Raw genomic sequence first — 26,565 nt, forward strand, 5'->3', positions numbered from 1 at the left:
ATGACCCCAGAACTTAAAGTATATTAAAAAAAAAAAAAAAAAAAAAAGGAACATCTGACAAGATAGCACATCGTGAAATGGTATAATAATGAAACAAATACATTTGTAGAAGGGAAACATATTTTCTCATATTACTTTAGATTTCTTTTTTCTGTTACAAATTTATCTTCCTCGTAAGTCTTTACCCTGTTATATGAAGATAAGAGCAGGAGATAGTGGAGACAATATGACACTGGCCCTTTATATTAATATTGAACCTCCTTCAGAAAATATTTTTTAATGGATAGTTGACATCTTCTCTTCCATCTCTTGGTGCTCCTATATCAAGAGTAAGGATGTTTAAATGATTCTATAATTCTTTGCCCTGATGCAAGATTAAGCTTCATGACCGAGGGATGAAGACTTTGCTATGTGATTTTTTCTCAATCTACCTGACTTTTCTTTCTTCTTCCCACATTTCTCTAAGGATAGAAGGGATAAAATTTTTTACCCTTTCCTCATGGTCTAGACTTCCTCATGCCCTATCCCTAGGTCTAGCTACATCTGGTTTATAGCAACCTGTATAAGCATATTAGCCAGGCCTAGCTCTTGGTATTCTACCAGCAGAACACAAGTAAAAGCTACAGATTACCATGTTCAGAAAATATATGGTTTACTATCCTAAAAGATAATATTCCTTTAACATACGAATTTTTTTATTATTTTTTTTCTTTTTCTTTTTTTTTTTGAGACGGAGTCTCGCTCTGTCGCCCAGGCTGGAGTGCAGTGGCGCGATCTCCGCTCGCTGCAAGCTCCGCCTCCCGGGTTCACGCCATTCTCCTGCCTCAGCCTCCCGAGTAGCTGGGACTACAGGCGCCCGCCACCTCGCCCGGCTAGTTTTTTGTATTTTTTAGTAGAGACGGGGTTTCACCGTGTTAGCCAGGATGGTCTCGGTCTCCTGACCTCGTGATCCGCCCGTCTCGGCCTCCCAAAGTGCTGGGATTACAGGCTTGAGCCACCGCACCCGGCCTATTATTATTTTTTTCTTTTCCTAAAATGGATTATTATTTTTTCTTTTCCTGAGATGGAGTCTTGCTCAGTCGCCCAGGCTGGAGTGCAGTGGCGTGATCTCGGCTCACTGCAAGCTCTGCCTCCTGGATTCACGCCATTCTCCTGCCTCAGCCTCCCGAGTAGCTGGGACTACAGGCGCCCGCCACCACACCTGGCTAATTTTTTGTATTTTTAGTAGAGACGGGGTTTCACTGTGTTATCTAGAATGGTCTTAGTATCCTGACCTCGTGATCCACCCATCTCGGCCTCCCAAATTGCTGGGATTACAGGTTTGAGCCATCGCGCCCGGCCTATGAATTTATTTTTCTAATGAGTCAAAAACGCTTGGAGAAATAGATACAAGTTATTATTTCTTCATTATAACTGTTAACATAGCATTTTACAAGTTTTTAGAGAATATTCAGTACACCATCTGATTGTACACTATTATACACTATCATATAAGTATAATATCAAATAACATCTCATATGTATATCTCATTGTGTATTCATCCATATACAGCAATGTTGTGACACATGCAAAGTGAAATTAACATTTCCATTTTTATGAAAGAAAAAAGTTAAAAAAGTTTAGATCAAAGGGCATATAAATAGAAAAGTCTAAAGCTCAAGATCTCTGAATCATAGTTTAGTTTCCATTAGTAGTTCATGCTTCTGAATGCTCCATCCAAAAGTCTTTATCTGTACCTGACACCCTCTACCCCAGATTTGCAGAGGACACCAAATATCACATGGATAAGAGAAAAATTAAATGTCTTCTTTAATACTTTGTCATCAACAATCTAAGAATACTCTAATTATAATTAGTAAGTTTTGTAAAAGAAAATAATCACCAAAGCAAGCCATCTATTTCCTGCATGTCTACTTATATATCACGTAGGTGTGTGTAATGAATAATTTCTAGTTATTCAAAAGTCCATTTATTTTTAAAGTCTGTCTTATGATGTTACATCTTGTATCATAACCTGTATCTTTAAAATGCCCACTAGAATGTTTGCTAAATAAAATAGTTATAAAGTACAAAAGAAGAGAGAAGTTATAAGCAAAAAAAAAAAAAAAAAGAGAGATAAAGCATCCTCAATTGACTCTCAAAACACTGACTGGAGCCAGTATCTTAATCTTGACTGTTTTCCATCACCCCATAATACCTACCCTAGTTCCCTGCACATTATTTCCCGAAGAATGAATACTCAAAGAGTATATAATTTTAAAAGACTCTGTTCCTGACATATCTCAGAAAACATTGTCAACATTGTTTCTAATTCCGGTTAAACATATCTGAAGCTATGAAATTGAAAGTATAATGTTATTTTATTTTTTATTTTTTATTTTTTTATTTTTTTTGAGATGGAGTCTCGCTCTGTAGCCAGGCTGGAGTGCAGTATCACAATCTCGGCTCACTGCAACCTCCGCCTTCCAGGTTCAAGTGATCCTCCTGCCTCAGCTTCCCGAGCTGGGACTACAGGCATCCGCCACCAAGCCTGGCTAATTTTTTGTATTTTTAGTAGAGACGGGCTTTCATCATGTTGGCCAGGATGGTCTCGCTCTCTGGACCATGTGATCCACCCACCTTGGCCTCCCAAACTGCTGGGATTACAGACTTGAGCCACCTCACCCAGCCCGAAAGTATTATTTTTAAAAGGCTGTATTCTATCAGTAGAAAGAAACATTATAACCTTCTTCAGTTCTGTAAAAGCTCTTGTAAAGTCCTAACTCATCTAAAATATATGACTTTTAAAATACCCTAACATACCAACTTGCCATACAGCCACTCATCCCTTCTTCACAAAAATATTCATTTTATATTTGTAACATTAAAATTTATACATTTCAGATTTCAGTCCTATTGCAAAAATCATTTAAAACAAATATATTTTAAATAAAATATCTTAAGCTATGAAATTGAAACATAGCTCATGCCTGTAATCCCAGCACTTTGGGAGGCCGAGGCAGGCGGATCACGAGGTCAGGAGACTGAGATCATCCTGACTAACACAGTGAAACCTCGTCTCTACTAAAAATACAAAAAATTAGCCGGGGGTGGTGGCATGTCCCTGTAATCCCGGCTAACCAGAAGGCTGAGGCAGGAGAATCGCTTGAACCCGGGAGGTGGAGCTTGCAGTGAGCCAAGACTGCGCCACTGCACTCCAGCCTGGGCGACAGAGCGAGACTCCATCTCAAAAAAAAATAAAAATAAAATAAAATAAAATATTCACCGCTGGAAATATAAACAGACCTTGAAGAATCCAGTACTTATAACATATACAAGCAAATGAGATAAGAGCATTCTGCAGGCAAAAGAATTAAGAGATAACTATACCAAGTTGCAGAAAAGATATTGAAGAAAAATCAGTGCCTCTCCATGACTGGTCAAAAAAAGGGAAGCTTTCAAAATGACATTTGATGTTTGCTGCAATAATCAGTAGAATGTCCCTGTCCCACCCCCCCCCCAAAAAAATAGCTGTAATTTAGTTAAATGGCAAACACGGTTATCAAGTTTTAGAACTGAGAGAGACCTCAGAGATTTACATAGTCAAACCCTTATTTTAAGTCTGATAGAACAAATTTCCAAACTTTATATACAGGGTTAGGGCTTTTCAAGCAGAAGCCTCCATTCCAACTAGAGAAGACAAGGAATTTTGTTTCCCCTCAATTCCATGCCCATCTACGAGTGCAATGTGCTGCCTCCTTTTGTCCTGACTTACCTGGATATAGCAACCTGTGACCTTTCAGAGCAACAATATAACCTGCAACACTCTGGGTATTTCTCTTGTAATTTTCACTGCCCTTCTCCGTGTCCAAGGTCATATATCAAGCATTTGGCAGAACCAGGAAGATCTTTTTTTATTTCAAATCCCCAGAACATCTTTCCCTGTATATCACCTCGGGAATAGATTGGATACACATATAGTATTTTTTAATATTCATAAAGTGGCTATTTTCATGCAGTGTGTTTTAATATCATTTGAGGAAAGTGAAAGATCTTTATATCTCTAAAAATCGCCACCATTTATCTCTGCTCTTTGTAATACAGGTGCCCACCTTTTCCCTGAGAACACTATCATCAATACACAGTAGTTTGTATCTGTAATATAGACTCAACATTCCCATAAATCAAAACCAGAACGGATGTACTCCCAGTAGGCATAAACTCTTGGTGAGCTGCACAGAGTCTAGCTCAGTCTCTAGCATATTTTGTGGCTACCCAACAATGATAAATGATTACTTCAGTGTCATTAAAGATCTTAGATCCAAGGATACAGTTTATAAAAATTATTATGAGAAAATTTATTCCTACAATATCATTGTAAATGTTAAATAATTAGATCCATTGGCTGTTTATTAGCAATGCTGAGATCAAATAGTTTCAGATGGGTTCCATTTGCATATATAAAGTATACAGTGCTAATAGATAATTTGGCCTGGCATAGTTAGGTTGTCTCTTTTTATTTAAACACTTCTATTGGACTCAGTGTAACCTTCATGCACTGATAGAGTAAATTGGTTGCAGTTTCCTAGTTTTTGCTCAGTATCACTTTTTGCTGTAAAAATTCAGATGCAACCCTTTGAGTTTTTCAAGTTTGAGGGAAAAAAAATCACAGCAGTAGTTGCCTTTGTGTATTCTATATAACAGGAACTCTTTATTTTGAACTCAGTTTTTCTACTTCATCTGTAAACAATGCTATTGTTTTTAAGCAAAATAATGAATACATTGCAGATGCATAAAGTATATTACAAAATTTAATAACCTCTATAAAAGCAGAATGGAGCATTCACAACCGCTGGAATCTATTCAAAAATATCAAACATTCTGTCCCCTTCCAGTAAGTGCTAGCACACATCCATGAGCTAGGCAAAGCTGCCGTGCATGAGCTCTCTAGTTCAAAGACAAAGGTGATACTACGGAGCATTGCGACTGAGCAGCCAAATGGCAGTCAGAAAGCCTGGAATCTGTCTGTGCCAAGATTTAGCCTTTTTTTTTTTTCTACTCTCACAAATGAAATGGCATTCTATCCCTAATGAATGCCATCTTTTTAGTAGCATCCTTCATTGTATTCATTTCATTTTTACAAAACATATTAGCACTGTTTGGTATCATCTATTGCTCTCATCATCTAAAATAGAAAGTCATATTTTGGGGAAAAAATGACAATTAATTTTGTGTGAATTACAAGAAGAAAACGAACTGCTGGAGATTAAAACACATTCATACAAAAATACACTTTAGATGTATTTCAATTATTCAGGTAGCAGATCATGGGAAAACATGTCTAGGGAAATAGAATTTGCAAAACTGTTATGTAAGGTTTAGGAAAGCTAATTAGAATATTGATCTTCAATAAGTCATTTAGGTGAAGGTTTGTCAGTTTAGAGAGAAATATGTGCATGTAAGATCACTAGAAAGAAAAGATAAATAAGGAAAAATATCATATTACTAATGAATCCTACTAAACCCTACTTGTAAATTATATACCTTTTTTTTTTTTTTTGAGACAGAGTCTTGCTCTGTTGCTCAGGCTGGAGTGCAGTGGCATGATCTTGGTTCACTGCAACCTCTGCCTCCTGGGTTCAAGCAATTCTCATGCATCAGCCTCCCGAGTAGCTGGGATTACAAGTGCGCACCACCATGCCTGGCTCGTTTTTGTATTTTTGGTAGAGACAGTGTTCCACCATGTTGGCCAGCCTGGTCTCTAACTTCTGACCTAAAGTGATCCACCCACCTGGCCTCCCAAAGTGCTGGATTACAGGCATGAGCCACCATACCCAGCCCCATTTATTCTTACAGTCAGACTTAGTGCACATAGTGACTGTAATACAAAGCAAAATGACAGTACCATAGTCACTATGTATTTTACTTAATACTGAAATACTTGTACTACTATTGCCAACATTTTATCAATATCAAGATATAATTTAGCACCAAAAAAAATCTTTTCCAGTTTAACCTTGTTGTCAACAGTTTTATCATCTTAGGTAGAGATTCTGATGCAGTGTTATTTGTATAATTTAATGGAGTCACATATGCTAATTGTTTAGAAAATCTTTGAAGTAGAGTGTGATGGTATAAATTTTGTTACAAAAGGTTTTTATTAATTGTCATATTTTTTCCTTCTCAGCAGGGTTATGGCAATACAGAAAAACACTTTCTAAGCTTTATTTGATTCAAAAAATTTCAGCTGGGCATGGTGGCTCGTACCTGTAATCCCAGCACTTAGGTTGAGGTGAGCAGATTGCTTGAGCCCAGAAGTTCAAGACCAGCCTGGACAATGTGGTGAAACTCTGTTTTTACCCCCACCCAGATGCAAATATGTATACACACACACACACACACACACACACACACAAATTAGGCAGGCATAGTGGTGCACACCTGTAATCCTGGCTACTTGGGAGGCTGATATGAGAGGATCAACCTCCGTTTGAGCCCTGGAGGCAAGATTTGCAATGAACCAAGATTGCGCCACTGCACTCCAGCCTGGGTGATAGAGCAAAACCCTTTTTCCAAAAACAAACAAAAAAAAATTAATTCCAGGTATGCCTTAAAATGTAAATACTTTGAGCTTTAGATTATTAATACAAAATGATGGTATTATTCTAATAAAAACATGAATATTTCAAAGAATAAAAGTATATACTGAAATACCAAGAACTAGTATTGCTAATTCTGGGCATTAAAAGTCTGAAAAATTTGGTCAAATTCTCTCCTTTTATGGATATGAACAAAAACTATCCACGTATGTTTCCAAGCATATAGGTTGCTTTAGTGAATACTCCTATGATTATACTTTTCCCTCTCGGCAGGGCACAAATTGCACATTAGTTAGCACTGTTAGCAGCCAAGACTGTATATATGTCTGATACATCAAACTCACTGCTCCAATCTGACTGATAGGTGAGTCCTTTTTAATGTTTTTTAAAAATTGTATTCGGTCGCCAACACTTAAAAATTGTTATATTTCACAATAAAATGTCCATCTTTTGCATGAAAATCCAAACTTGTAGTTTCCCTTGAAAACTGGAATATCTGGTAACACTAGGCTTTCATTCCCATTTGGCAGCAAAAGGCTACCATCGGAACCCAGTTAAGAAATGACTTGTGTTCCCCACATGGCCACAGCTTGCACCCAAGACATGACTCAAATTAACTTCCTGGGCCCTTGGGGGCATTTGAATTTGCTATCCCCGAACTTTAGGTGTACTGGATACATAAGTGCCAGGGGCATGAGAGATGCTGGGTCTAAGTGTGTAGAAACTATTATACCACTGTTACAGTGTTTGCAGCGTTCTGGGCATGGGTCCAGGAAAATTCATTGTTGGAGTAGGGATTAGAATCCATCAATATTATAACTTGGTTATTTTCGCCTCCTCTCTTCTTTCCTATGTTTAATGCAGTAGGGAAAATTAAGTCTTTCTTCTCTGCTTTGGAGCAACCAAAACAGCCATCTGTCTCACTCCAAGCAGGGAAGAATTGTGCTCATTGTCATTACTCTTATAAGGTCTTATTCCTCTCCCTCTCTTCTTTCCAGAAGATAACTTCCACATTGGTTGCTTTCAAAGATTTCAGAGACACCAGTTACAAAATATTAATGCATAAGCAAAAAGAGGTAGAGACAATTTTTTTTCTTCCTATTCCAGTTTTTTTAACTTACAATAAATGTAATCTTATAAGCTATATCTCTTGGGAATAGCATTAAAAATTAGAAGGATAATCCACTTACTACATCTGATCTTATGCAAAGAAGTAAACCTCACCAGTCCCTATGCCACTCTCATCTCCATAACCACCATTTACTCAAGGTATTTCTTGGTGTGGTGTTCCCAGAGTTTAGAAAGCATGTTCTGTGGGGTAAGGGAGCCATTCACTGTCAAAATAAATTTGAAACATATCCCAAGGGTCCCAAGTACCCAGGATGGGCAAGTTCAAGTAGTATAAGAGTTGGCCAGAGAATGCATAAAGAAAAAAATGGCCTGCTTTTACAAGGTCCTCTCTAGGAAACCCAAAGCAACTACATAGTGTCTCAGGCTTTTGACCCTAGAGATCATGTGAGGTGGAGACAGATTAAGGTGCTGAATTCCACACCTGTGCCAGGTATTCCACCACTGAGGTTGAAAAGCAGACCCACCAGTGATGAGCCCATATTACAATTTTCTACTCTCAAACTGTAGTGTGACTTGATAGCAACTCTGTAACACTTAGCATATCATGTCAATTTGCTGGTTAAATACTTTCTTAATTGACAAAATATGGCCATTGATAAGAAAAATATAGCTATTAAAGTAATTTTTAACATGGACAATAGATTTAAGGAAAAATACACAGTTTATTGTAGAATGAATCAGAAATACATCAATTATATTATCCCAACTAAAGCATGAATGGAAAAAGAATCAAGGGAAAATAAAGTCAAAATTTTATTGAAGCCAAATCTGGAGATTTATTTAAGAAATTTAACACATCACATTTAATCCCCTCAATACTACATAAAAAGACCCTTTGGAATAATGCTTTCTTTTCCTAGCTTATAATGTGCTGTTTGAGTTTCTTCTTTGATGTGACTAATCTCGGAGCTTTTAAATATAATTTGTCAATAATCTGACATATTATCATTTACACCTGCTTTCTATGTCCTACCAAAAAGTTAATAATCAATTAAAATGCAATTAAGATCCCCCTTGGTTGCACACAATCACAAATAAAACGTCACATTGAGGTTGATTGCATTCCATGTTCTAAGCAACAACCAATGGACAATAATGATTTTTCATTTTATATGCGATGAAGGGGAAAAAAAGTCATACGGTCTTAAAAATACACTTGAATCTACTTTTTGTTCTCTTATTTTAAAAAGATAATGTCTGAAAATTAAATGGAAATTCTTTTAAATACCAAGCTAAAATGGATACATGTTAAAAGCCTGTACGTGTTAAAGGCTTATTTAACTTACAAAAGACACAACATTTTTATAATCCTAAAAAATTAGCTCATTTTGCTTTTGCCTTTCTCAAAGGAAGCAAGCAATGCAAACACCAAACTTTCAAAATTCCTTTTAAAGTTTTACACTGAAACCAGAAATAACACTGTGGCAAAGAGAGACTCAAATAAAAAGCATTCTAATATAAGAAAGCCATCGTGAATTTATAGAATTTACTTATTTTTAACCAAATTCACTGCTAAACACATGCACAGAATATTTTCAAATTCAATTTTTTTTTGCAGGTGTGATTCTACATCTGCAATATCTTGGTTTCAGAAAAATCTATATTTGAAATAAGCTATTCTTCTAATTAGCAACTAACATTCAGGACTGGTGTACCTAATTCCATGGATTAAGCAGCAATGTAGCTACTTAGTAGTAAAAATGAATCTGTAATTGAAATCCTTTCATTGAAATGTGAAAAATTCCTCTGAGTCTAGGTGTTATATCATGTAAAACAAAGATTATGAGTCAATAAATAGGAATCCAAGAATCATGAACTTTTACTGCTACAGATGAGGAAACTGAAGCACTGTCTTGTCCAAAATGGTAATCAGTGTGAATGAATCAGATAATTATATTATTGCAACCAAGGCAAAAGTGGAAGTAAAAATCGAGAAATCCAAAAGAATTTAAATATCTAACTCCAAGTACATAATTTTTCTAAACACTTATTTCTCTTCTTTTTTGAAGGAAAGGAGAATGTTGGGTGGGATGAGAGACACACAGAGAGGTAACCGAGAAAATTGGTGTTTTAGATTAGCTCATTTTAATGTCCACTCCTGATTTAAATCCCAGATTAACCTTCCTATACATTGACACTACTATGTCAAATTTTTCAATACAAAGACAATACTAAAAAGTTACATTCAAAAGAAACAAGTTATTATAAACAAAAAGATTAACAACCCCTACAGAGCAAATTTTAGTCTTAAGAGCTATGAACCTGTATGCAACTAATGTGCCTTCCCCAAGTAATTGCCTGCATTATGTAAATGTGCTCATCTAAATCCCAAAACTTATGCAGCTATGAAATAAGACTGGGTTTGCTTTTCATTGTTGTTTGTATGTTTTTCAGTCTTCTCCCTTTGTACACCACACTTCATGGACACAGCCCATTTGTGGGCAGAGTCAAACCAACGGACAGGTGAACCACTGTTACGCATTTAACAGAAAGAGCAAGTGCTATTTGAGTGTGGTTGGTAACAGTTGCAGTTATTCATCATGAAATCATCTCTCTATTTAAAGATACACCCTGAATTAGTGTGTCCATGAGTAAAGCAGTTTTTCTAAAATTTCTGAATCTCTATTATGCCTCTAAAATGTTTTCACAGATAGAAGTTGTCTTAGTCTGTTTTCTGTTGCTTACAACAGAATACCTGAAACTGGGCAATTCATGAAGAAAAGGAATTTATTTCATATAGTTATGGAAGCTGATAAGTCCAAGGTTGAAGGACTACACCTGGTGAGGGCCTTCTTACTGGACTCCCTACAGACTCTTGAGGCCGCATGGCGAGGGGGCTGAGTGTGCTAGCTCAGGTCCCTCTTCTTCTTATAAAGCCACCAATCTCACTCCTATGATAACCGGTTAATCCATTTATCCATTGATCTAGTCATGAAGGCAGAGCCCTCATAACCCAATCACCTCTTAAAGGCCCCACCTCTCAACACTGCCACACTGGGGATTAAATTTCAATATGAATTACAGAGGGAACAAACGTTCAAACCATAGAAGGAGTGTGCCTAGGATTAGTACCGCTCCTTGTAGTTCTAGTAGGGCTTCAACATTTATTGACTAAAGAAGACAATTTTATGAAGCTATTATTCCAAGATACTAAAATGTGGTAGCAAATCATCACTTCAAATGGGTCAATGTCATTCTCAATAAGGACAGCCCATGTACTAAGAAGACAACATATTTTTAAGACTAATCAATATATTATATTTTCAAGCTATATGTTAGAGTCTAACTTTAAAAAATGAAAGTTACTTAAATTATGTTACAAGCAAGAATAAAAGTACCTATCACTCAAATAGTAAAAGAGAGGAACACTAAATGAGTCACGGTACCCAACAATTGGTTCCCTCTGTATCATATTCACTGTCTCCTCCCCTGACCCAGGCGCCCCCCTCATCTTTCTCTCATTTTCTCCACCCTAAGGTAACATTTCCTTTGACGAGTAATGTTACTCGTAAAGGTAAGAGGACAATTCAGATTGCCTCTCTGAAACATGAAAACAATCATTGACTGGATGTATTTAGTCAATAACTTGTCAAATCAGAGTTGCTTAAGCCAAAATGGCTTGAGAAAACTAACCCTGTTTGTGACTAACCAGCATAGTCAGCTCAACAAAATAATATAAAAAATCTAAATGTTTCAGTCTACTTTTATCGCACAGCTTCTATTGGATTTTACTTTATCATAAATTTATTATGCTATAAATATTTTTATTTACATTTTATGTGTCATGGAAAGATAAAACAGACTTGTCTAGATAATAAAATAATATTGTGTAGATTTTCCTTATATGCATAACATCTATTGTTCAGGTGTTACTAATAATTAATGCTATTTCTTTTTTTTTTTTTTTTTTTTTGAGACAGAGTCTTGCTCTGTCGCCGGGGCTGGAGTGCAGTGGCCAGATCTCAGCTCACTGCAAGCTCCGCCTCCCGGGTTCACGCCATTCTCCTGCCTCAGCCTCCCGAGTAGCTGGGACTACAGACGCCCGCCACCTCGCCCGGCTAGTTTTTTTTTTTTGTATTTTTTAGTAGAGACGGGGTTTCACAGTGTTCGCCAGGATGGTCTCGATCTCCTGACCTCGTGATCCGCCCATCTCGGCCTCCCAAAGTGCTGGGATTACAGGCTTGAGAAATTAATGCTATTTCTTATTCTTATTCCTACCTTTGGCAGACATTGCTGGTTGCCTACCAAATGGTAATTTCCCACTTTTTCCTTGCTAAATGTACACCGACTTTGTTTAGGTATCAGAAAGCTGGCTGGACATAGTGGCTCACTCCTATAAGTCCAGCACTTTGGAAGGCCAAGGCAGGAGGCTTGCTTCAGCCTAGGAGTTTGACACCAGCCTGAACAACATGACAAAACCCTGTCTCTACAAAAAATAATAATAATAATAATATGAAAATTAGCTGGGCATGGTGGCATGCGCCTGTAGTCCCAGCTACTCTGGAAGCTGAAGCAGTAGGATTGCTTGAGTCCTGGAGGCAGAGGCTGTAGTGAGCTGTGATAGTGCCACTGCACTCCAGCCTGGACAACAGAGCCAGACCAGTCTTTATAAAGAAAAGTAAAGAAAGCCTTATCCCTCATGGGGGAAGGTGATATGTTCTTTAGTTTAAACTCATCAGGGTAATTCCGTTCTCCTGGCTATAGTCAATATAGGCATAGCTACATTTCCCAACTGCTGACCAATCAGTCATAAAGGTATATTTGATAAACTTCATTTAAGATTTCAGGGAAAGTTTTCTTCTTCTTTGCAGAGTGATACATGACAGAACCTCACCCTGTCATGTGTTTGGATAATGTTGAGTGAGGACTCAAGGAGAAAGCCAGTGAATTAAGCACTGAGCCACTGGACCAACCAGTCAAGGAGGTGCCTGCCAACCACTTTACTTCTTGTTATGTAGGATAATAAAATATCCTTTATGCTTTACCGCATTTTAGAATGAGTTATGTGTAGCCAAAATCATCCTCACTAATATACTTCTCTTCAGAACAAGAACAAAGTAATCGCTTGTAGATTCTTTCTTGCTTTACATAGGAATTTGCAGCATATAAATAATTTAAGAATGGGTACTAGGTGTATGTGAGAATACATGTTAGTGCTTTCACAAACAACAAAGTATATATCCACTTAAAAATCTAGCTACATTTTACTCAGCCTAATTAAAACGCACCTTAAAAAGTCTTGAAATGAACCTACGTTTTGTAGGTTCCTTTTTAATGTTCAGAGTATTTTAATATGTAAATACCAGATTCCTGTTCAATCAAGCTTTGTCTATAATATAATGCAGCAGAGTAATGGAATCTTCATATTGTTCTAATCAAACAGTGATTTTATAGTGAGAATGTTTTCACCAACGACTTAGACTAAAATATACCTCAGATTAAAGTGTTTGAAAGCTTGAACCTCTTCGAGTAGCCTCACCATTTTCTCATCCATTTGGAATATTACGCACAGGTGTGCTTTGAAGTTCATAAGCCATGCCTCAGTACTTTTAAAATAACTTCTGGAAAATTTAAAAAGCAGAGTGTGAATCAGCCCATGCTCAGGAAGGTGGGCCATCTTCATCATATTTACAATTATGACATATTAGATTATTTTCTTTCAGTGTCCAAAAGACCCACACTTTCCAAAAAGGAAATGCAGTTCTTTATATCTGGTTCACATAATCCAGACCTTCAGTGTCAGTGCCTGAAACAAATTACTGTTTATATTAGAAACTTAGTTTAATAAATTAGGTCTGGTCTATGAACTGTCAAAGTCCTTCTAGTCTGCAATTCATATATAACAGATGCCTTTTCTATGACTCTTAACCAGAAGTGGCCAACGTGATTGTTTCCTCCTTGCCATTACTACATTCTGTAGGTTTAGTTATCTACTGCCCACAGAGAATTAAAAACAATTTAAAAGGGCATCTGGAATAAAGCACTCTAAGGAAAAAAATCTTTCCATATACAATAACTTTCTGTGTAGGTCAGAGAATTATTCAATAATTGGCACTTGTTTAAATAGACCATTCAGGATCGGTTTGGTTTTCCAATCACAGATTGAGTTACAGGACTATTTATTCCAAACTTGCATTGGAAGTCCTAATTTCCAGCATATTTGTGGCACCACTGTGATTAACAGAGTGGCTAATTTTCTTATAAGATATGAACACATTTTTCAAAAGTGTTGTAAATAATTCACTAATTTTTCCACATTGTTTATAAATTATGAATTTTAGTTTTTACTTGCCCTAGTTTAGAAAATACATCGGTAAAACAGGGGAGCTAAAAGCAGTAATTTTAGCTTACAAATTTGTACAATTTAAATTTCATGAGGAAGCTGGGTTCTTCTATCTTTCATGCTACTTTCCCCACAAGCGTCCCTTTAAGAGTTGGATCAAGAAATCTGTGCCTGCCATGTATGGTATCTCCACCTCCTCCATTGTTTGCACTCAACACAGGAACAGTTGTGGCATAAAAAGTTAATAATGATGCACATCTACAAAGATTAAGTAATAAGGCCATGGAAATTCACATCAACTCACATCCACACTTACAAATTCAGACACACAGACACTTTTTAACTGCTAGTATTTTTTTTTTTAAGGCTTCACTTAGAAATGCTGTGCTACAGTGTGTTTCCTTTTGAGTAGTTTGATCAGCAAACTTACAATTCTAGAATTTCTATACAAACAATTAATTAAGAGTAATTGTATTAGCTCCTATCTTGAGAGCCAAACAGAGAGGATGCTCTGTGACATTTGAACATTTATGTCCAGTAATACATTTACATTTCAATATAGCAGAAGTTATCCTTAGCATGAAATGAGATGATTTCCTTACAATAACAAAAATGTCAGTCAAGCAAATGTTTTTAATCTTATAGGTTTAAAGTATTCACAGTAGCTACTGCAAATTGTTCTTAATATGAAGATATTAGCCCATTAGTACAATGAAAATGCAGGTAAAAAATCATCAATGTCTCTCTACAAAGCAACACAGTGCTTTGTGAATATGTAATCTTATTTTAAATTTCATTCTTGTTCTTCGGTCTTTCAAATGATTATAGTTTTCCTGGAGTGAAAATAACTTAAACTTACTAGACTTTTTAATATCTTTACAGCCAAACTGCTACAATTCTCACTTTGCTAATCTGTAATTCTCACAGAAGAACTGGCAGCGTTACCCGGCCTTTAGCAAGGACCCTGAAGTGAAATCACTTAAAACTTCCTCTATTTTAATTTCAAATGATATATTCTGTATATAAACCACACTTACATGCTCTATCAAATATATCGACATGTACCTGTGATGTTAACATTTCTTCCTAATACCATCAGGCTGGGGACATTCATGTATCGTAGAAGCTTAAATTTCAACAGCTAGTTACCCTGCTTACTTCTCTGAAGGCCCCAGCCTTATAAGCTATTTGTCTAAGATGCTACAGCTGAGTAGGGGCAGATTTTGAGCTTGAACCTGCATCCAATTTCCTTAATAGTTTTTTAACCCTCATTGTTCATTGGAATCACCTGGGAGGCTTTGAACCACTACCAACATCTCAGCCCTACCCTACATTCTTAGTTGATGTGGGTGGGGACAACCTTGGGTATGTTTTCATGTCTTCCCGGTATTATAACATGGCCTATATTTATAACCACTGGACCACTGCTCTTTGAATCACAATTTTATATTTCGAAAGATTAGAATTAGATTTTCAGTTGTATCATCATCCTTTCACAGTCTCTGTTTCCCCTCTGAAGGCATTTGAAAAATGTATTTGAATATTCAGAGAATGAAGCTGAAATTTGATAAGTAGAAACTCCATTTGATAAGAACCCAACTGTGCAAGAACCTTAAGGAACTTACAGCTTCTGCACTACAGTTTCAATAGACATAAACTAATTGTAAGAAAATATTAACATTTATTTTAAGAAATAAAGGGAGACAAAACATCTTAATAGAGGATAAACAAATACTTAGTAAAACTCAGTATCTATTTACTCCTAGAAATCTAAGGATGTAATACAATAAAAAGAACCTAAGTATAATAAAATTAAACATCTTTTCCAAACTAAGAGTGAATTCACAAAACGTATAGAAACCAACACCTCTCATGTATACTAGCCATAGTAACAAGATACCACTTTTAATCCTAAAAAAAATTATACCCCCCCATTGTCACTATCACATTTTCAATATTTATTTAAAATATCCTGTGTCAATGAGCATTTTAGGAAACCAGGCACTCTCATACTCTGTTGACGATAATGTAAGTTAATATTATACAATCTTTGCTTCTTAGAGACAAATTGTCAATATGTTTTACAGCCTTAAATTGTCCATTTCTTCTGACCCAACAATCCTACCTTTAGAATTTTCTTTAAGGAGTTATACATGATATAAATGATGACTTGATGGGTGCTGACGAGTTGATGGGTGCAGCACACCAACATGGCACAAGTATACATATGTAACAAACCTGCATGTTATGCACATGTACCCTAGAACTTAAAGTATAATAATAAAAAAAAAGAATGATACATGAAGATTTACATGACAAGATGCTTAGTATAGCATTACTACTAATAGCACAAAATACTGGAATTAACCTAAATGCACTAATAGGAAAAAAAAATGATAGCCCAGTCATATGATACAATATTATTATCCAGTAAAAAATCTACTGTGAAGAATATTTAATGACATAGGAAATGGTCACAGTAGAATATTAAATTAAAAAGCTATGAAACAGGACAATATATACTCAATCCTTATTTTGTATATATATACACAAACCTATATATGTATACATATACAAACCTATATATGTATATATATTCAGATATATATACACACTTATATACATATATGTGAATACATGCCTGTAAAGAAAGATTTGATTTACACATATACATTTATATATATACAGACATCAAAATACAGATATGAAGGAAAACTACCAAAATATTATCAGTTGTTAATTTAGGGTAGGGAAATTATAAGTACTGTACTTCCTATTTCAGTTTTTATAACTTTTTGAATTAAAAAGTTTTTACCCAACATGAATTTATTTTAGAGTCAGGAAAAAAAACAAGTTGTATTTTCCAGAAAGCCCAAATTTTGTTTCAGGATTAGTGTCAGTTTACTCGAATTTACTAAATGTTTAGAGTGCCATTTATATTACTACCTGGGAAGAAAGGCACAAAGACGCAGGAGAGGGATACCAAACCAAGGGCTCCCACAGTGAATTAAACTGATTCTCAAGAGATCTTAGAGGAAATGGAGACTAAAAGAGTACTGAATGCCTACAACGAACTAAGCCTAGACTAGGTATTTTTCGTCTACCGCCTAATTTACTCCTCTCTGCAACCCTATGAGGAGCATATTATTATCTCAAATTTCCATTTTACAGATAAAAACACTGAAGGTCCAAGTGGTTAACCAGTTTACAGTCAGTGATCCAAGCACATGGCCACAAACTCCATGCACTTTCCCATTACCTCCCTGTCCTCCGCACAGAAGTGGAAAACTCTGTGATGCCCAGCTTCAACCAGTAATTTGGAAATTCTTGTATCTCAGGGGCCAAATTGAGATTCTGATCAAAACATAAATTAATCCAAACTGAGGCTATTTCTTTTTGCAATGGCATCTGGGAGCCAGTCAGAGTGAAAAGGAACAGCTGCGAGCAGCCATCAGCTCCCCGAAGTGTTGCTTCAGAAGTGTCACTTAGGCAGCAACTACACGCAGAGGAATGTTGGGCATCACCCCTCTGGGCTCGCTGGGGTGAAATTTTAAATGAGTGCGAATCATTCCCCCACAAATGGTTTGATCTATATCTGATACTTAAAATATCTAATACATGAAATGTTATAACTTTTAAAATATTTTGCTATTTCTACAATAACTGAAACAAGAGATCAGGAAAAACTGGTGTTTCTACACCATCTTGGTTCCAGCTTTTAACCAAAAGCCAAATCGAAGCAAAGAAAATTTCTAGGCCTAGAATTTAACATCAGCTGGCAGGAAAGACCCTATTAATTAGACTGTCAATTTGCAACTCACAATGTATTTTATGTTTCTTAACATTCCTAATATAAGCCTGAGGACTTGATGAAAACTATTTCTCTTTAAAAATGACTGTGCATACTTAGGACAATCCAAATATTGGATTATTACATTCAAAAATTAAATTCAAACTAGAAGCAATGCAGAATGAAGCAAGTTGAGAGCCCATGTTGTATTTTCAAGCATAATTTTGATTATACTTCATATATCATTCCACTTAAGATAGTCCAATACATAATGCTGGATTGTCTAATAGTGATTCTACTAAATTACGTGAAGCCAAAACTACTGAATAAAAGGAATAGTGTTTTATTCATGCCACTAACATCCTAACGCCCAATAACAACAGGAAACTTAAAATTCTCTTGTAAGAATTCAAAATACTACATTTTTCTAAAAACCAATATTTTATCCTTTCTGACCCTCTCCCTCAATAGTGCTATAAGACAGGGAAGTCTTCAGTAGCTCAGGCTCAATTTCCAGAAAAGTAAAGAAAGATTCCCTTGATCCTGTTACAGGGTCAGAAATTTCCAGCATAAACATCATTTCTAAAGCATCCTTTTGATGGATAAGTATTTTAATTTCCTGAAGGTGCTAACATTGTGGAATTAATTGATCCCTTTTCGTAATTTCTCACCTAATGCTGTGATGATCCCTAAGGAAATAAGGCATAGTGTGAATACGATTTGATAGGAAAAGCTTATAGTGATACCACAGAGAAACCTTGGACAGGCAGAATGAAGAAGCTGCAGTTTTTAAATTGCTGAGTAAATGACTGTAAACACACTTCCCTCAGTTGATGTTATAGCTTAGGACCAAACTATAGAAGCTTCACTTAAATATTTTTTCTCTTATCTTTCGATATTGGTAATTAATTTATTGTAAGTTGCATTTAGCATCAATTTCCTATACTCATGTTTTTTCTTGTAATGTCTTACGTGTCCTTTTCTTTAGCTGCTTTGGGATCCAGTAATGTCAATTGACTCAAGGATATTGGAACACTTGGACAATACTAACTATACTGACTCAAAATAGTCTTGGAATGACTCTGATGGGAGACTTCAGAGTCTCTTTGTATAAATTAGAACAGTTAAGGATATGGTTTTCCTAGCGCTAAAAAAGCAGGCATCATTGTGCCATTTTTCCTACTTTCCCTTTCACGTATCACCAACATTTTTCAAAATTTTAATTGTAAGTCTGCACATGTTCACAATGATCAAAAGTAAAATGTGTCTCTAATACAAACCTCAAATGGAAGTTTATAATCTTTGAGATATAGAAAGTGAATCATGCTACTTTATTCATTTCTAGCTTTCTTTATGCTATCATCATAAATACTTACAAGACAGCTGGTAGAAACTGACTCCAAATGAGAAATTTATACTTTACATTTTAGTAAAATGTTATTTTAAAACTTGGTCCCACATTCTTGAACACCTAGGCATGTCTCTTGTTTGAATTTTCATTGGAACTCCCTTTTGAAGCAATACTAACTTTGTACTACGAAATATTTTAATGAATTCAACTTCTAAACAATTTCTAAATGCAGCATCTAACCAGGCTCTGTAGCTTGTACTTATAATAAAATGAATAGTTTAGTTTTTATTTAGCTGCCATTTTCTCTTTTCATTTTAAAACATTGGAAATAGTTGAATGTTTTCTTGTTTTATCCTGGTTATATTTTTGAATTCTCTAAAGTTTCAGCTTATTATATGCATAATCAAGCTTAACATCATATACTAGCCCCTGGAGGCTATCATTCTCCAAGTATATTTTCAACATAATTTTTGCATGAAAAAATAGATTCAGAGAAACATCTTACGGAAAATATTAATACACCATATATTCTTACCCTTGTTTGTATCTGTTTGGAGCAGCATTTCCATAGTTTATTGCCATACTCACAAATATTCAACCATTATCACTTCTGCTGAAAATAACTATAATTAAGCATTTGGGGTTAATAAAAAAGTGAAAAATAATCCTAATGATGTGTTCTTGAGATTATGAGGGAAGAGGAAATGTTCCAAGGTAAATAAGGAATTGAAACCAAAGATATACATGATGAATTAGTTTCATTTATTTAGGCATGCCCTACCTTGGTTTAAAAAATATTCATGGCAGCTTAAAATAATATATGGCAGGTCTGGATTTACTGTGTTAATCCATTAAGAGTGCAGGAAAGAAAAATTAGGGTTAGGAAGAAGTAAAGGGACAAGATTTTGACTTAATTTCAAAAACTTCAAAAAAATATATCAAGCATCTCTATAAAAGGCACTGCACTACTACAGTCTTAAGGGTTTTACAAAAAAAAAAAATTGTAAGCCACCATTTCTACTCATACTTTGTCTAAAGTACAAAAATGTATGTTAAAAAGTAATTGTGTGTCCGTCCTACACCGGGAAGACCAAGACAAATCAGACATGTCTCAGTTTTGCAGTGTAGAAAAGGGAGATGGATGAGCAATTTCATTGTAATAGTTCTAACATATTCTATTTGTTGGGATAAAATGATGTATAAACCACAATAATGCAAGATTTCATAAGAGAAGTGCATTGAAAATAATTGAGTAATGATGAGAAATACCCAAATAACGAGAGATAATATAGTAAACAATCAATAAGTGTCAGCCATGTGGAAATATACTAAGCTTTATATGTGTTATTTTACCTCTTAGAACAATCCTACCACCACTTACAGGTGAAGACTGAGGCACAGAAAATTTAGGTAGCTTCCCAAAGGACACTATTAGGAAAGGAAGTTAGTAATTCTGTCTCTAGAGACTGGGCATTTAATCATACTGTCTCTCAAAATGCAAGCAGATTTATGGGAAAGAGAGCCCATGAGTGGAAGAGGTTGTGGGTAATGACTCAAGGGAGTTGGCATATTTTGTTTATTTAACAAATATTATTGAATGTCAGTTGGGTGTCAGAAGACACTATGCTAGACACTAGGAATATACTGATCAATAAATAACAGAAGCATATTAGATAAGTCAAACTGATGGGTAGGTAGTATTTCAATAGGAAGAGATGAAGTGGGATAGGGATTAGGAAGAAAAGAGCATTTCCCCCATGTAAGTCACTATATTAATAAATATGTCAAAACAAGAGTAAATGATTGCTTCTGCATTTAACTGCAGAAAATATATAAATTTACATTCTATTTGAAGGGGAAGAAGAGAGGAGGCAGAAACCTTTGGACATTTGGTAGCAGCCGCTAAAATGACTCTATCTAATCCCCACCTCCTGATATTCATGCTCTCGTGCAACCCTCTCCTTGAATGTGGTCAAACTGATCGAGTCACTTTTAATGAATGGAATATGGCAAATGTGAAAAAGAGTCATTTCTGAGATATGTGGCTTCCATTTTGGGTTCTCTCTCATACTGTTTCTTGGAACACTTGGACATCAGCTGCCACATCGTGAGATAGGCCTGTGGAGAGGCCCACCTAGTGAAAAACCAAAACCTGCCAACAACCAGGTGAGGACATGTGAAAGTAGTTTGTGCTCCCTGCCCTAGCGAGCCCCAGGTGAGGCCCCAGCCAACAAGGTGACTATAATCTCATGAGAAAACTGAGTCAGGAGCTCCCAGCTAAGCTGGACCCAGATTCCTGACCCCTAGAAACTGTGAGGTCATAAATATTTGCTGTTTGAAGCTGCGGTTTGGGAGTAATGCACTCCTTAGACATGGATAACAAATAAGGCATTCTACAGCACTTCAGTCTCTCTCATTATTATTCTATTTTGAACCACCCATATACAGATTTATCATAGAATCCCATTTTATAAGCAACCCTTTTTAAGAAGAAAGAAGGCAGGAAAGAAGAGAGGGGTTGGAAGGGAGGAAGGAACAAAAAGATATGGCAAAGGCATCTCTGCACATAATCTTCTGCCCCAGAGAGAAACTAACAAATGTGTGAGACTGTGTGTACGCAGAGTCCACCTGGACATGAGTTTTATTTGCATTTTGTGGATATGTATTGTGATCCTGACGTTTAAATAGCTTCTACTTATTATTTTTTATTTTCTCCTGCTTGCACTTTGAATGGGGTGACAGTGTTGGCTGAAGCAATTTGAAAGTGTGGCCGTTTCCTAGATGACATTTATTCCTTCAAGATTGCTGCTTCTTAATTAATCATTTGATTAATATTATCTGTGGCCCAGAAGTTCAATTAGAGATACACCTTTTTATAGACAATAAACAAGCATGTAACAACTGATATAACCCAACATGTATGGGTAGTTAAAGTGGGCATTATTTTTTTATTTGCTTTCAAACTGCAGAGCAGGCTGAACAATAGACAATAAACAAGTTGTTTTGTATGGCTTTTGTGGGACTTGAAAAGAATTTTGACTTAATGGAAACTGATGCTTTGTTGAAAGAACAAAAGAAGCAATAGAAGATCCACATGGTAAGTGCCCCAAACATATCTTCACAAATGATACACTTACATTTAACTCGAAAATTGGGTGGTAAAGGTTAGTTTGTAGTGTAGAATTAATAGATGGTATCTCACTAAGACTCTTCACCTCCTGCCTTGAGAAAACTTTCAAGGTTTCTACAGATAAAGAGAAGGACTCAAGGACTGGAGACCCCTCAAATATGTAGATGACACTGTCATCTTTTGCTTAAGCTAAAGACCTTGAAGCAATGGCGAAATAATATAACAGAAGAGCAAAGAATCTGGATCATTATATAAAAGAAGCATATGCAAAATCACACCGAGTACATACATTGAAGAGGGAAAGCTGGCTGCAAAAACAATTCGGCATTGCAAAGGAGTGTTTGTGGAGGCCACATGGCACACATTGTTACAACCCAGAAAGGTTCAGAAAGCAGAAGAGACCCTTGTTAGAGTCTCCGTGAAGCTGAACATGAATAGTTTTCTACATTTAAAGAACTATCTACTAGAAAGAGAGATAGGATACTAGCACATGCCTGGTTTTGGCAACTATAGCAAAAGCACACATATTTAACACTGAGAAAGAATAAAATGTGTGTAATAAAACAGGAAACACTTTGAGTATAGTATGATGTGAACAGACAAAAGAAAAACTGGTCAATAGCAGAACACAGTTGACAATTACTAGGCAGAAAAATATCTGGCTTTCTTTAAAGATGTAATACATTACAGTTATAGGATGAGCCTGGTACAAACCTGGAGTGACCCCTCCCAGTGGGTCAAAGAGGCCAGTTAGGTACCTTCATGAACTCGAATTTGTCTTTACGTTTATGCGGATGAAAATCATCAAAGCACACAGAACAAATCTGCAAACTTTATGATTATCTTCTATTCTGGAATAAGCCTGGACCATGGTTCTATTTCTTAAAAATTACTCCTACCCTAGGCTTATACCATTACTGCTTTCCTCTTGGATTCAGAGGTGGGACAACAGGAATACTCTGAGATGAGGCAGATTTCTTGTTAATACATACAGCAACAGTTTTTCAGTATCTTAAAAGTTACAAAATTTGTCTAGGCTCTTTTTTTTTTTTTTTTTTTTGAGACAGATTCTCACCCTGTCGCCCAGGCTGGAGTGCAATGGCGCAATCTCAGCTCACTGTAAGCTCCACCTCCCGGGTTCACACCATTCTCCTGCCTCAGTCTCCCGAGTAACTGGGACTGCAGGCACCCGCCACCATGCCCAGCTAATATTTTGTATTTTTAGTAGAGACAGGGTTTCACCATGTTAGCCAGGATGGTCTCAATCTCCTGACCTCATGATCCGCCTGCCTCGGCCTCCCAAAGTGCTGGTATTACAGGCGTGAGCCACCACTCCTGGCTGGCTCTTTTAATAAAAAAAGAAAAAATATAATTTATCTTGCAGTCAACTGAATAAGCAGATATTGAGATAATTATCCACAAAGTGAGAGTCTTTGTGGCAGTACATTAATCAGGAAATATTTACTGAATATTTTCTTCCATATGTCAAGCATTGTGCTAGAGGTCAAGGTGAACAACACAGAGAGGTTCCCTAGACAGGTTTTCAGTTTAGCAGGGAAATGAAGGCGTAAGGACACATAAATGATGACAAATTAATTACCATTGTACAAAGAGAGGTTAAGGAAGGTATACAGATTGCAAAAGCAGTGTATAAGAAGTGTACTCAAAATAACTGAAGGATCAGGAAAGATTTGTGTACGTGAGTGCTAGAAACCTGAAGGCTGAAGAAGAAATGTTCAAGTTGTGTGTGTGGGGTATGTGTGTGTGTTTTCACAGAGTCACCTATACACAAACACCTACAGTGGAACAGAGGGCAGAAGGACAGATAAGAGAAAGAAAAAGATCTTGAAACCATTTGAGAAGATAAAACAAGTCCATTATTCCTTAAATGTAAGAGTGAGGGAGTGATGCAGGGTGAGACCAGAGACCTTGTAGGTCAATATAAAGACTTTGGACTTTATAATGAGAGCAAGGGAAAGTCATAAAACATGACCAGCTAAAAAGTGAGTTTCTCTTTACTTGAGAAACACCAAGGGAAATGAATATTCTGTAAACCTCTAGCAATTCTCCTACTCAGTTATATGTCTCTGGAGGATGGGGTCCACATTAAATGTATCCCTGTATTTTACACTGTGCATTTTAGGGGGGAAAAAGCAGATTCATAACTAACTCCAGTGCAGCACAAGAACCCACAAGTGTCCTAAAAAGAGAACAAGTGGATGCTACTAGAAATCAGCACTGGGAAAGGTCACTTGGAGAGGGGAATAGGTCATAGCTTTCTGCAAGATGTTACCTAGAATAATACATGTGATAGGCTAAATAACAGCTCCTAAATCCCCAGAACCTGGAGATGTTACTTTATATGGCAAAAGGGACTTTGTAGGTGTGATTACATTAAGGACCCTGAGACAGAGAGGTTATCCTAGATTCTCCTGAATTATCTGGGCAGGCTCTAAAGGTAATCACAAGGGTCATTAAAAGAAAGAGGTAGGGAGATCAAAGGAGGAAGAAGCAATGTGACCATAGAAGCAGGAGAAGGAACAGTGATATGATGGGGTGCTGTGAACCAGGGAGTGCAGGTGGCTTCTGGAAACTGAAAATAGCAAGGAACTCGATCCTCCTCTGGAGCCTCCAGAAGGAACCAGTCCTGCCATATCTTGATTGAGCCCACTAAGGCTTGTTTCAGATTTCTGATCTCCATAACTGTAAGGGAATAACTTGAGGTTTTCAGTCACTAAGTTGGTGGCAATTTGTTAGAGCAGCAGCAAGAAATTAACAAAATAGATGTGATTCCCATAGAGTACATGGAAAAAATATAATACTAGAAGGACAATTATTTGCTTCATGTTGCCCATTACAGTCTTGGTTTATGACTATTACCCCAGCTTTTCTTTTATCAGCAGTGTTCCCTTTTTCTCCACAGATACCCTTATTTGGATTATAAATCTCTGTAAACAGAGCTATTGAGGTAGGTGTTTGGAACAGCAAGCAGAAAACTGAGGGTCAAAGGGACATGCAGGCAGCCTCTACTTTCCATTCTAGTTTGCATAAAACACATCTAATGAGTAACCACAGCAATGCTTATAAAACTAAAAATTACATATTGATATATTGCTTGAAAATGTGTTCTTAAAGAAGAGAAAAGGAAGCCATGGCTCACCTTATTCCTTCTAGTCTCCTAGTTTTGACTTCATGTAATAGGGCAGCCCTGCAGATTACTGGAGTCCATGAGATGATGATGGAAGGTGTACACAGTCCGAACATTTTAATACCAGTCTCATAGATAACACCATTAGCACAGACAACCTATACGGAGCTTGAAGATCACTTAAAAGCAAAGATGCCATGTTTGGAATTCTAAGAGGTAGATTTGAGGTGTCTGTGGGGAAAAAAAATCTCTCTGGATTAAGTGTATGTTAAAGAGATCCCCAGCATCCTATATGCCCACTAGTTTCGTTAAGTCCCCTATCAGCCAGGCAAAAGAACAATCTCATCACAAGGAGGTTGTTCAATTTGTCTTCTTGACTAACACCAGTTTTATCTTATGAGTCGTGCCACATCCATCTCTTAAGAACCAACAAGGGTGTTCACGTTTGTCACATTTAAGGCCCAAACTCCTTTTGCTGTGGCCCCTCCTAGTCAATCTGTTACAGTCGCATAGTCCAATCCACCAGGTCTGCTCCTCATCCCTGCACACCACATGTCCATTCTCTCTCATATCACAGCCCATGCCCTCCTCTACACATGGGACACCATCCCTCCTCTCTCTTATCCTTCAAGGACAAGCTCATGAACACTTTGATTCTTCCTATAGCTCTGCAGGGCTCTGGCTTGTCTGGGTATCTGTTGCATCTATATCCCACTATTATGTGCCACTTGTTGAGTCACTTCAATGTGTCAAGCATTGTACTAGTCACTGGTATGTAATTGGTAAATTTTCAAAAAGGACGTAGTCCCCTGGCTTCAGATAAATAGCCAAAAATCAAGAAGCAAATAAGAAAACAATCACATATCATGATAAATGTTACAAGGGAAATGAACAGGAGATGGTGCTAGAGAAAATATTAGGAGCATTTACTTAAACAGGACAGTGACTAAGGAGGTAACACTAAAGCCAACACCTGAAGAAGCCCTCAGCCATGCAAAATCTACCAACTACACCATTCATAGCTAGTAGAACATCAATGTCAGAGTATACTCCCATAATTGAGTTTAACCATCTAAGGGAAAACAAATGGGAGTTTCAAAACTCTGAACAACTTTCCTAAGACTGTATAGCTTGAGGTGGATCTAGAACTATA

This window comes from Trachypithecus francoisi, unplaced genomic scaffold (assembly GCF_009764315.1).
Source record: "Trachypithecus francoisi isolate TF-2019V2 unplaced genomic scaffold, Tfra_2.0 Lachesis_group13, whole genome shotgun sequence".
Classification (NCBI taxonomy): domain Eukaryota; kingdom Metazoa; phylum Chordata; class Mammalia; order Primates; family Cercopithecidae; genus Trachypithecus; species Trachypithecus francoisi.